Here is a 14,585-nt window from a genome sequence, read left to right on the forward strand (position 1 = left end):
GATTGTGTGGGATGTAATTGCATTTAGTCATGTGCAAAATTCCATCCAATATTTGGGAAGGATGAGAAAGGTTGAGATACTGTTGGATGGAATTGCAATTGGTCCTATGCAGGGTTTATGTGGATTTTGAAATCTACTATATATGGGGGCCCTACATTGGATGTGTGTTAGCCATGTTGTCCATCCATATATGCCCTTCCCATGTGACTTATGGTTATATAAGTGTCCAAGTGACTAATGTCCGTTGTAAATTTGGTTTATTGATTACAATTCTATGGTCCAAATGAAATTTTGCTTAATCCAATGTTTTCATCCGTAGCAAGAATTTTAACCCAAACATGGAGTTAGATGGCCAAATTACTATAGTATTTTCAGACATGTAATCATTGTACAATGATGAGGTTAAATACATCTAATATAATTCCACACTATTTACTCCCATGGACTAAATAGGCATTCCTGTTTGAGCGTGGGACTGAGTAGTATGTAATTGCAATTGGTCCCATGTAAATTTCACCTTGCATTTGAAATTGATGGGAAGTATTGGATTAATGCAAATATTTGACATTCTAGTTACAATTAGAGATTTAATATAATTTCCAGTAGAATTTGAAATACATTGCATCCGTGGGTCTCACTTTTGATACATGTATTTTATCCATACTATCCATTGATATGTGCCCTTTATGCATGACACACAATTTGAATATAAATAGAGGTGTTCAGCATCTTCGTAAAATCTTGTCCGTTAATTACAATTTCATCAGCCAAATGTTGATTTGTTATAAAATAGTACTTCTTTTGTCAAAGGAACAATTTGATCTCAGACATGGGTTCGGATGGCCAAAATACTATGGTATTTTCTTGATATCCCAGTGCTAAACAAGCCCATACATACTAGAATGCAAAATCATGCCCAGGTCAAGAGAGAATGGAGAGATATGGTCCCATTGAAATTTTGATGGAATTTAAGTTTATGAAAATGGAAAGTTTATAATGTTATATGAGGAATACGGAATGTATTGCAGTAATTCATACCACTTGCGATACAAACAATATTCTAAAGTCAATTCGTTGGTTGATGGATTGGACACATGACTGGGACAGCTGTTACTGTCACCGTCCTTTTCTTCTTTTCCCGGTGCCAAGTTCTCAACCGGTCCAAACGGCAACTCGGAATACGTGTTGGAATCTGTGCCATAAAGAAGATAGGTCCAATTTTTTGCAACCTCATTAAAACAATCAGGGCCATTCCACTAATCAGGTAGACCACAACAGCATAATATCATCAGACGGTCTAAAGTGACTTTATAACTAATTAATCATCCAAATTCAACATAGAGGTGTAACTCACTTGATGTGAGCCGGCCACACTGACTCACAACCACGTCATATTGATCAATAGGATCCACTGTACGCATGTGACCTTCCACACACGTTCCTAGTTGACACGTGTGAACGTCTGCTTTTCAATAGGTTCTGATCAAAGACAATCCATCTATAAAACTTCCAAACAAATCCTGATTATGAGGATCTTGGGGTGGAACAAATTCAAAAGTGGGCCCACACTAATCGAAGCAATTATTTTATTTTGTTTTTCCTTGGGTGCGCACTAGACAGAGAGGGATGAATGACTGGAAGCTCATATCCCACCACATGGGACGGTCGACCGTGCGATGTGACTGGATAAGAAATGTGTGATGCTGCATTAAAGATGCTGTTAAAACACTTGCATTTCCAGATCATTTACAACATTTATTTTAATTTAAGAAAATCATTCAATGTTACTGGTCTTGAAAACGTGTATGCCTTTTCACCTTAATCATATAAACTACTACAGATCTTAGGTGTCACAAAAAAAAAAAATGGATGAAAGGCATGGATATAAAATAAATACATCACGTTGGGCTGCACAACACATCGACACGCCAGCCCTGGAGGTGGCGTTGGGCCAACACCACACCTAATCCACGCCCATGGATGATAGGCTGTCGTGTGCAGTCTGGGAAAAAGTGATTAAAGCCCTTAATCCTGATTAGTGATTATAATTTCATTTAGCTTAGCAACCTTTTGGGATCTACTTGCAGACGTTGCTGGTTTACATATTGGTGATTTTGGGATATCATTGGTGGGCCACGTGCCCAATATATTAGTAGCCTAGTGACACACATGTTACACATGCGACTTATAAGAAGATTTTAAAATTTTAATCCTTGCTTCTATTTTTTATTTTTTATTATTTATTTAATTTTTTTATATTTTTACACATGCACCCAACACACACCCACACACGCTATAGTGGGATTTCAACACCTATGGGTATCAGACCCAAGACCATGTGTTGAAACTCTTCAAAGTCTACCACAGATGTATTTCAAATCCTCTATGTAAGGAGATTTGAAATCCAGGGAATCCTTGCTCTTGCTCCGGTGGTAGACTCTTAGGAGTTTCAACACCCGGTCAAGGGTTCGAGTATCCATAGGTGGTGAAATCCTACTACGGTGTAAGTGTGTGGGGTGTGTGTGCGTGTGTAAAAGAAAAAAAAAAAAAAAATCCCTTAGATTTAAAAGTGCTGCATGGAAGGGATTTGAAATCCCCTCAAATCTCACCAAGTCCATGGTGCCAAACAACTCCTAATCTAATCCATTGAATAAGTGGAGCCCACTATAGTTATCATAAAATAAATAAAAAAATTAGGCTGATCCAATCATTAGATGGGCCAATATATACCTCTCAAAAGACTCTAATTCCACGTGCGGCCCACTTGATAAATGGATCAGCCTAATTTCTTGCGCATTTGATCCTCACGGGTTGGTGCACCTTTCTTTTGACATTTTAAATATTCAAGTATTTTTTTTATTTTTTTTTATTTTTTTATTTTTTTAATTCATAATTTTGAGAGGTTAAAATTTTCATAAAAATCACCTAATGCAAAGGTGCTGCATTCAACGCTCCCACTAACCAATGGCACATCAATGTGCAGATAGTAATTTATGATGTGTGCCTAACCTTGAAGAAAAATGAGCAATTAAAGCAAGTCAAAATAGCTTCAGTACAAAGGGGCCGCTGGCCGACTCCCTCTATTTCAGTACAAAGGGGCCGCTGGCCGACTCCCTAACAAAACAAACTTTCAAGTTGACTACAACGTTAGTAAAATGGTTGGTATTGGGCCTGAAATAGGGCCAGTTAATTAGTAATCGCTAATGTTGACCCAACCTAACCTTATAATTAGAAGCTTATGAATAACAATAGAAGGATATAACTCCAACTGGGTTCTTACCCATGCCTCGGTAGTAGACTCACAAGAGTTTCCAACAGGATGGTTTCAATGGTTCAAGTCGGGAGATCCTAACCGTGGAATCTTTGGCCTTTTCTCCATAGACGTAGATTGTTGGTCCATTTCTTCTTAACCTTGTATTTACATATCAATAATGGAAAGGTTAGAGTTAACAAATTGAGGAGATCTATGGTCCATCCATGACTGTGGCCATCAGCTCAATGGCTTGGATAAACCAATCATGAGCACCACACGTACAAATTTGGTGCACAATAGGAAATTTCTGTGAAAAGTTCTCCATTCCTCCTACACTTAATGTACAGCTAGCTAAAATATCACACCTCATCAAGTGGGGCAAAACATAGAAAATAATGTATAGCCAACCAAAAAACTACCAAATTCAAGTGGTGGGTCCACGTAAATGTCAGTATGGCATCCAAGCCATCCAAAAGATGCACTCCACCATGTGATGACACCTAAAATCAGGTCAATCCAATTATTAGGTGGACTTTGCCCCTGGAATTTAGAGAATCTTGGGCATTTTTCAGTGATCTATGGTGGCAACTAAAAAAACACACGTTCACTTACGAAGGGGCATGTGAACTTCGCATACAAATCGTTCCTTTCCGGCCAACGTATCACTTTTGCAGAATATCCAAGTGTGCAAAAGGTGGGTTGCATCATAAAAGATCGGTGGGTTGAAAATTAGACCTGAAGACTTCTTTAGTGGGCCACACCCTAGTATGAATGGGCGATCCTAGGTTTATCCCCAGGTGATCTTATGATGCCGCGCTTGCTCTATGGCTTGTGGCCCATCTTTTACCCGTTGCATGGATCCAATCCATACCGTCCACCTTTTTTTTATTTTTTGCACACGCACCCACGTTAGAGTAGGGCTGTAAACGAATTAAGTTAGCTCGTTTAGCTTGCTCGACTCAACTCGAAAAAGCTTGATTCGACTCGGTTCAAAATTGAGTTCAAGCCGAGCTTGACTCATCTCGGATCAAACCCCAACTTGAATTGAACTCAGATCGAACGAGTTCGGTGACTTGGTTACTTTGATGTTGATGTTGCTCACCAAGTGTTTGATGAAATGACTCAACGAAGTGTCAACTGGTGGCAAGAAAGGTATGTATATGAAATAAATACCATTTTTTCTTGATTTTGATGTTGCCTACAAGGTGTTTAATGAAATAGCTGCTATTGTGTTACATACTAAAAGTAGAGCTGAAACTCGGGTGGGTTGGGTCGAGTTATTGTTATCACATTAGTCTATTACATTTTCAATACATGTCTTATTTTTTATACCTATGATTTTATTAATTATATATGCAGTTATTTATTGTAAAGAACTTCAATTTTTCTAAACAAATAAGCTAAAATATTGGACAACTACTTTAAAATTCATGTTGTGTAGCATGCAATCTATTTGGGAGAGAAAAATCCGACGTATCTCGTTAGCTTTGAGTCATCCGAAATAACATGGACCAATGAAACCCGACGACATCGAAATTCTCGTACCTTTAACACAGACGATCCACACTCAATTATAATTTATAACTTATATATTATTCGGGTTAGGGTTGGATTGGGCAACCCGAGACTTCAACCTGAACCCAACCCAAGTTTTTTCGGATTGATGTGTTCAATGAAATACCTGTAAACTTAGGTACTGTAAGAAATTGAAAGTGCACTCCATGTGTTTTGTGAAAATGCCGCATAGGCTTAATCTTATCTTGAACTCGGCTTGAAATGGCTCAAGCTGGTGACTGAACAGAGCCGAGCTGCCCATCAGCCTCAAAAATCGAGCCGAGCTGAGTTCGAGGTAGGTCAGCATACACCTCTACTTTAGAGTTGTTTTTCACCGCAATGGATATTCAAACTCATGACCTTCCTGTTGAAACTCTCGTCAGTTTTCCATTGAGGCATAAGTAGGGACCCAATCCACGACATATACTTGTACACTCATAATGCACTTGTCTTGTCTCACGGCGTCCTTCAGTCATTCACCATGACTATGATAATAGGACAAAATAAGTAATTGCTAGGTGGGCCTCTTGATGGCCAGGCTTGTACGGGCAAAATAAGTAATTGCTAGATGGGCCTCTTGATGGCCAGGTGTGTACGGACAAAATAAATAATTGCTAGGTGGGCCTCTTGATGGCCAGGCGTGTATGGTCTTTACATTCAACTTCAGACTCAGGACGGATTGGTGATGGAGATTATCGGGAGACGGAGTATATCATGATAGGGAGTTATTTAATACTCTGCCGGAGATGAAGCTTGATACGCAGGCACGTATAAATGGAACACGTCGCACCACTGAATGCGGATAAAAGGAGTGTTGTTATTGTTTTCCTTTTGGAAACGGATTGCGTCCTGCCGCGGGGCTGGACGGATTCAATTCAGGAAGAGACTCTGTGGGGTCCACTGTGATGTATGTATTTTATCAACCCCCGTCCATCCATTTTACTATATTATTTTAGGGCATGAATCCAAAAAGACTGGGATCCGATATTCACGCGGCACCGTTGGAATCGTTGAAACCTTCATAGGGCTTACAGTGATGAATATTTACTATCCAGTCTGTTTATAAGGTTACATAGACCAAGCCGAGAAAGCACAAATATCAGCTTGGTCCAATACTTCCGTGCCCCCAGCAAGTTTTCAACGGTAGGCATTCAATCCCCAATGCATGGTCCACGACCCTTTAATCTGCCTCATTTTTTAACTCATATATTAAAATGGTTTGGAAAAATGTGAGAAAGGTGTGGATAAAACTCATATACAGAGCCCCTACCTGTACAAGTACGTCCGGGTAGGGGCCGGGCGCAATCCGCTTCCCTTCAACCGTCTATTTGCATGCCATTGGTGAAACGAAACGAACTTAGGATTACTGTATAAGGAATATTTTGGGGTCCCATCGCCCACATTTGGCCGCCAGATCTATGGTTTGGATCACCAATCAATGGGCCCACCTGTATGTGCTTTAAAAAAAAATAATAATAAATAAATAAATTTAACACGCACACACACCACCACACCACTCACGCCTAGTGGGATTTCACCACCTATGGGTAGAATTAATGTTTCAGACATGAATTGAGTGGAGCTTTGAGTTGTACACGTGGTGTACATTAACGCATGATAACTCATCCAAATTGTGGGACCCACCGTGGATAGGTTATCATCCAAAAGAAAGGTCGATTGAACTATCCTGACCTCTTATTAATGGCCATTTATTCATAACCCTTGACTATTTCCAATTTCAACCATCCATCAGGCATCCACTAATCACCGAGTTAGAAACTCAAATCGGTGAAAGTTTTTTATTATAAGTAGGGGTGTACACGAACCGAGCTAGCTCGTAGCTCCCTTGACTCGAGTCAAAAAAGCTCGATTTGACTTAGTTTGAAGCTGAGTTTGAGCCAAGTTGAGCTGATTTTTTGAGCTTGAAAATGAGTTCAAGCCGAGTTCCAACAGCCCCAGCAAGACTCAACTTGGATCGAATCTAGCTCGAATCGAACTAGTTCGGTGACTCGATTACTTTGCCATTGATGTTGCTCACCAAGTGTTTGATAAAATGACTCAACGAAGTGTGGCTGGTAGCAAGGAAGGTATGCACATGAAACAAATACCCTTTTTTTTTTTTCTTGATTTTTCTTGATTTTTATGTTGCTTAGAAGGTGTTTGATAAAATAACTGTAAAATCATTGTTTCTGTTTCACATGTAGAGGGATTTTGAAGGTGCAGTTCAGGTGTTTGTAGAAATGCCTCAATGGTGAACTCGGCTTGATCTTGGCTTAAACTCAGCCCAAGTTGGCCTGAGCTGCTGACTGAACCAAGCCGACCTGGCCAGTCAGGCTCGAGGACCGAGCCAAGCCGAGTTCGAACTGAGGTCAGCTAGTGGCCGAGCCAAGGCCAGCTCGACTCGGTTCAACTCGTTGTACAACCCTATTTATAAGCGATCTAGATTGGACCCCACGAGTTGACCGATTCATTTAATTTTAATGTGAGTGCAATTTCATACTGCCTGCATATCTTCCATTACACTGTTAGAGTATTAAAGTTTTCTTCTTTTATTTTTCTAATTATCTCCAAACGTGGCAACGCACCTCCAGATGTTTGAGGCGGGGCCCACCATATCTTACCAGGTTATGGTATATTGATTCCATTATTGACCAAAAACTGAAAGTGGGATGGTCATTTAAAAAAAAAATAATAAAATAAAATAAAAGATGGGTCATTTCTAAATTGGGAAGCCTTTGGTACCCACCGGCCCAACATAGATATCCTATTTTCCATTGTTGCATGATTGAATACGGTTGGGTCATGATGATGCACGTTCGAGCGTCAATCATATGTGCTTATGCAACTTTACCATATTTTTCTAAAAATGAAGTAGAAACAAATTTTAGGTGTGCCACACCATTGGTCATTGAATGACAACCATTAAAAACTTTTTAATGTCTATCATAATGTTCATTGATCATCCAACCTGTTGATGACGTCACACAAACAAGATGAAAGGAAAAAAAAAAACACACAACAGCTAAGTCCATAACTTCCATGGCCCACAACAATCACTATTTCCTGTGGTGTTGTACACTTAAAAGTTTTTATTTACTTCAGTTTTCTGACCATGAATTAAAATAAACAGGTAAAACAGATAGACAACTTAGATATACAATTAGAGCTATACACGAGCAGAGTTAGCTCGGTAACTCGCTCGACTCGACTCGAAAAAGCTCGACTTGACTCGGCTCGAAATGAGTTCAAGCAGAGCACGAGCTGATTTTTGGTGCTTGAAATGAGTTCGAGCCGAGCATAACCTTGACCCTGCTCGACTCAGCTCGACTCAAATAGTGCTTGAAATTGACTCGACTCGGTATAGGGACCAGGGTATATATACCCTTCTAATTTCCAAAACAAAAAACCATAAGCCCTAACCCCATCTCCCATCCCTCCCAGCGCCTGTTCAGAAAAAAAAAAAAAAAACCCAACCCTTGAAAAAAAAAATCCTCACCCTCTCACAGTCATCCCATCGGCCATCCGGCCCATTCCAGCGCTCGTTCGACGTTCCCCTATCTCCGGCCATCCCAGCGCTCATTCCCCTCTCTCCCATCAGCCGTCCCAGCTGCTCGATCGCCCTGTCCGGCTGTCCCTCTTCTTCCCTCACTTGTTCGACGGCTTTTCTGGTGGCCACAACAATTGCCCGGCGCTCCCTCTTCTTCCCTCTCCCTCTCTCTCTCTCTCTCTCTATCACTCTCTCTCGCGCGTGCGCACGCTCACATTGCCCTGTCCAGTGTCGGTCGTCCCTGCCGCTTGTCCCTAACCCGCCCGGTAAGTACCTTTGATTCCTAGTTGTTCTGAAAATCACTTTACCTCGACTCGAAAACTCTGCTCAAACTCGGACGAGTCGAGCACGAGCTGTTGTTTCGAGCTTGAAGGCCAGGCCGAGCCGAGCACGAGCTGGGCAATACTTGGCTTGGCTCGACTAGTGTACAGCTCTATATACAATGCATACATCCAGGTAAGCTCTGTGGTCAGGGTCTCAGCCACATTCCATCGAGGTAGGCCCCTGTGGTCAAGGTCTCAGACCACATGCAGGAGAGAGAGGGTGCAAACTAACATGGGCTATAGAGAAAAGGGAAAGAATACACAGGCTACCAAAATTAAAACTTCCTAGGAGATGGTAAAATTTGAAACCGATTGCATACTCAAACAAAGACATGCATGTTTTACCTAATTGTCCCTACGTGTACTCTGAATCCATTTCAATGTCCTGTTAAAATTTGAAGTTCATCAATCTCTAAATACAAATGACATGGATAAAACTGTCCATTACTCATTCGCATTATATACAATTAGTAAATAAATAAACACTTCACATCAATCCATGCAAATGAAGAAAGGCTGCATCCACAACAATCATTTCCACACTAGATTACTGTACGGATCGATGTATGGAGCTGTAACGTCTCGAAAAAAATCATACAAGGATCCGAGTACCACCTTAGGCAGAAATTACTAAAAACCAAATTCTGTGAAAATTAGATGGAAATTAATTAAGTACTAAACTAAATTAATCGGTGGATTAGCTTGAACCACTATCTATATAAACTGCAAGATCCAAAACCATTAAAATCACTACCTCAACATTACCTAAAAACCTTGAGGAAATCCTAAAACCCAGTTGCTCTCGGGAGCACATTGAAACTCCGTATCGAACCTGGACCGCGCGTCGAAAGTCCGATGACCGCGAAACTATAAGGTTATGACCACCTTATTGGGCTTGACAACCATCGTGGGAATCGAGCCCAAACAGTATCCAAAAACACATAACTTGAGGCCTGAGCGAAGTATGTGAGAAACACGAATATCTTTAGAAAATGAACTCAAACTTAAGTAAATTGAATCATTTGCTTACAGGTGAAATTGAAGACTTCAAACCGTCAGATTCTGACCTAACTACACCCATAGATCAGGAAAATTTTCCTGCACATATCGGTATACTTGTGGCCCTGATTGAGTGACGACGACCACTGATCTGATATGGGTCCGTCCTGGTTGATCGTCCTATCTAAACGCACTAAAATCGCATCCTGGCCTAGATCCATGGTCAGGGAACTTGCTCCATGACATATCTAGATAATGGACCTCCAGATGGGCCCTGTTCATCAGAAACAGGCACCCTTTGGCTATAACTAAAGTATATCATGGCCCTGGGCCATTGACATCACTTCTAGACCTATATAAGGGCCTTAAACCACCCCTCTCTCATTCCATACGAATTTCTCTAATCCTAGGAGAGAGAAGAGAGAAAAGAAGAGAAAAGAATAAGGAGAGAAGGGAGATTCCTGGAGATCATTACTGGAATCTTTTCTTACGACTCCACACGACGTTTCACCTTCCCACCATCACTACACGAACCTTTCTAACTGCGATTTGGGTAAAGAATCCTAAACCCTAATCTTGCTTTAGAAATTCCAATAGAGTAATCAGTGAAGTAGCTAATCTATTTCATGATTTATGTACCCGTTGTTCCGTTTAAGGTAACATAGGATTCGAACCGCGTCCGAATCAAGTATTCTGACAAAATGTGCGAACTATAAACATTTAGGTTATGGTTTTCATGGCTTTTAATGTCAGTAATGATTTATGTCTGACTTGATTGCTGCCATAGGATCTTAATTACGATGTATTCGATAAATTATACATGTGTGTGAACTATGTGAATATATAATGCATTCCATATGTTTGTTGAAATGTTTGACTGAAATTGAAATCATGATTTGTGCTTGCCATAACTATTAATCGAGAATACATGTTTGTTGTATGTATGACAACTCCTTTATGAAAGGATTTGCCATAACATATGTTGTAACTAAGTTAGTTCATGTATGTAGTAATGCGTAATCTAAATGTTTGACAAAATGCTTGAATGAGAAATTGTTTGATGAATTGTATTTAATAAGGGTGTTGAGATAGGATTCTCAACTATCTTATCCATATTTATAGTCTCCTTCATGTAATCTAAATTGCTACTACGTGATTTACGGATGAAATGCATATGTATAACAATATGTTCAATGTGTTTGATAAAATACTCAAATGGGATTTATATTTAAAATTATTTGTTAAATGCTGTTATGAATATCATATGTATCCACATGCTGCATTTGAGTATGATTGAAACTACAATGTAGTTGTTCACTCCCCAAGTATAGGGTTGTGATGTAGTAATAAACTCGGTGAGACCGAGGTTGAATCCCAAGGGACTGAAATCTGTACGTAATCTGAAACTAAGTAGAACTAGAATTAATATTGAGATGAAATCTAAATCGAGTGTAAATTGAGGAATAATGATGAAATAATTATCTAAAACTTAAGGAATTCAGAGAAAGAAAACTAGGGATTCAGAGGATCCACTTGTAGGAATCAGGGAGATCTTATGCCTATTCAAGTATTCAACTGGACTTAAAGTCTTATCTTCATCCAATTGAAGGGTGTAACCATCAAACTGAACTTCCTTTAATATAGTTTTCAAGAAATAAAAGGTATATGAATTAGAATGGATTCCATCACAAAACCATGCCCATGAGACAAAGCAAACAACAGAATTAAACTAATTAACAACCAATCAACATGATATGAAGATTAAGAAGGGTACCGTCATCCAACCATGCCCAGGAGACGATGATGAACAATAGGGCTTCCTGACATCATAAACATAAAAAGGGAAAGGAACACGCTCAAAGCCATTGTAGACCCATTGTAATTTCAGTCACAACAGACCATTAAAGACTAAAAACATACCCTTAATAATCAAACTAAAATCAAATTTAGTTCATAAATTTAAATTAAATTAAAAGCATAAAATAGGGTCTCCCATCTCGCTACATGCTTCACCTCTTAGCCCTAGCTAAGAGGTTTAGCCAACTATAGTTTTGATTAACTAAAAATTCTTAGGAAACAAAACCCGAAAAGAAAAGAATAAGGAGATGACCAGCCACGATCCCCCTCTCTCTCTCTGCTTCACGTATCCACCTTGCCTCCACAGCTGCCCATGTCCAAAGACTTCAATCCCCATTCTCTCTCTTCTCATTCCCTTTTATAGACAAGGTAGGACGCTGGCTTGGAGATTTACGCAGCTGGTGCGGAATTGTTACGCACTCCTTGCGTAATATTCTTGTATTAAGGTTGGTAGTGCCCCCTTCTTGGTATCAAGTGCAAGATCTACGCCGTCCATTAAAGTCTCCTCGAAATTTTGACCGGACCTGGATGGTTTTGGAATGTTATTGATGCTGCCAAAAGTAGTAATACACTAAAATCGTTGCAGGGTTGTCCGTTTTTGACCGTTGAAACCAGCACTTTTGCGCAAATGAGGACACAATATCAACATGGGTTCAACCAGATCGTGCCCCTCTGTATGGGGGACGGATCAGATTGATCGTTTGGTCCATGATGAGGGCCCACTAGAACCGTACGTAGGCTCTGTTGCGAAACAGAGCTCTCACGGTTCTACGCTGTTTGATTGCTAGGACCCATGATCAGAACCGAATAGGAAATCCACTCTGTCCATTAGTTTAGTCACCAAAAATAGGTCAGGAATGACCGTTTTTGGATCAAATTATTAGTGGCCCATGGATGGCTTCATTCCACCGTCCATCTAATGTTTGGACGGCTGGAATCCCATCCTTTGTATTTCTTCAAATTCTGTCAGCTAGGAATTAGTAAGCTAGGCCGTGGGAATCTAATGGACGGTCCAGATTCATCATCTAGACTGAGATGGTGGGCCATGTACACCATCCGCGGACGGCCCTGCGTAACGCTGGAGAAGGAAGTTTCCTTCTTTGAATTTACTCGGTCAAGGGTTGATTTGACCATGGTGGAAGTGCAGCGCACGGCTAGTGCATTTGTGTATTATGCACACACTGTTTGGGTAGGGTCCACTTCGATGTTCTTGAGAAATCTGTTCCGTCCATCTGTTTTCTCATATCTTTTAAACAGTTGAGACAAAAATTGAAGCATATCCAAGGATCAGATGGGCCCCAGATTAACGATTTGTGGGCTGATCTATCCGTTGGGCCACTTCCAAAGGGATCTAATGGCTGAAATTTTAATTGTACGGTTAATTTATGGCCCCCAGGCCATGTATAAAGTTTCGAGCCAATCCGATGGCAGAAACCATGTAATCTTGTATTTTGGACCAATTTCAGGCCTCTTGAACGTGAATGGTTTGATTTCCTCGGATCCCTGGCATGTAAATTCATCAATTTTGGTCCTCTAGAGTCTGTCTCTTGCTTTGGTGACTTCAGAGCATTAATTCCATGCTTGTAGTGCTCTTTTTCAGTCCAAGCTCCTAATTACACCTTGCAACAAAAACACAATTAAAGTATGATATTAAACATTATCATGTACATAAAATCAGGTAGTAACTGGGATCTGATATGCAATATTTAACCCTCAACACAACCCCCAACCAGCATCTTGCTAGTCCCGAGCAAAGTATGCGAAAAGTAAGTTGAGAATTACAGAACAATTTCTATAAACTCGAGTAATTTTTGAAGAATAATCCAGATACGAGAATTCTAAAATTCATGAATGTTAGGTATTACTTTCTCCCAGACTCAAGCGCATGGTAAACTTCATAATCAAGTTCAAAGTATTATTCCATCAATTAGAAAAATTCTAAACATTGAGTTCCATGAGTGTATAGTGTAATCTCGGCTTATCATCATTAAAATTCACTTCTTTATTTCAGGATATCATTGGTAACCAACAAGATAATTCATGAAAACCAAAACTTTAAACAAAACTTACCTCACAGATCAACTTTTCATTTTTTTAGCTTTTGATTTTTCTAGTAAAAGTAACCCAAGAAGGGGAATCAAATCCTCACCTATAGGGAGCAAACCTATGGTGAAGACTGTACACCTAACTTTTTTCACATATCATCCATGGGGAATTAAATCTACACTTATAGGAGCAAACCTATGGTGTAGACCATTCGCTCAATCCTTTCAATTTCTCAGGTTGGTTCCTTTCAAGCTTAGTGATCACCAAGTTAATCCTTTAATATCGAATTGAACCCTTAATGTGCAAGCGAGATGTGTTTTGTGAAATCATGCCTCAATCAATATTTAAAACCTTTAACCATGGATTAATAGTTCGAACTTAACTGTGAAATCTAACAAATAGCTGAATCCAAGAGTCATAAATTTTCAACATCACTTATCTTGTAATTCTAAATCCAAGATGACCGTCAAAATCACTTCGAATTCATACGAAATTTCAGAAAAATTTAAAAATTTTCACAATTTTCGCACTTAAGACCAAGAAAACACCGATTAGGAGACCTAATCTCCCACCCCCAACCTAAAGTCTACATTGTCCTCAATGTAAAAGATATGCTCGCAATGTACATGAGACAATGAAAGTAAATGAGAAGTGATGGGAAGATTCTACCTAGACGAGGGATTCAAGAAGTTTTTACACAAAGATCTCAGCATGAAAGCAAGTCAGCACAAGAGAGAAACCAACAAAAGAAAAGTATCCTAAAACAATGTAGAAAACAATTTAACCTAGAACAGCATAAAGCAAACTACCCTAGTCCTATGAAAACAGGAAACCTACCTATACCTCCATCAGACTAGGAGATCAATCCTGGTAAACAAGATCAGTCAGAGGTATGGACATGTCGTCTGAATCAAATTTCTCGACAAATGGCTTTAAGCGATGTCCATTTACTTTAAACTCCTTGCCATTGTCAGAATCTCTTATCTCAACGACCTCATGAGGATAT

This window comes from Magnolia sinica, chromosome 4, assembly GCF_029962835.1.
Source record: "Magnolia sinica isolate HGM2019 chromosome 4, MsV1, whole genome shotgun sequence".
Taxonomy (NCBI): Eukaryota; Viridiplantae; Streptophyta; class Magnoliopsida; order Magnoliales; family Magnoliaceae; genus Magnolia; species Magnolia sinica.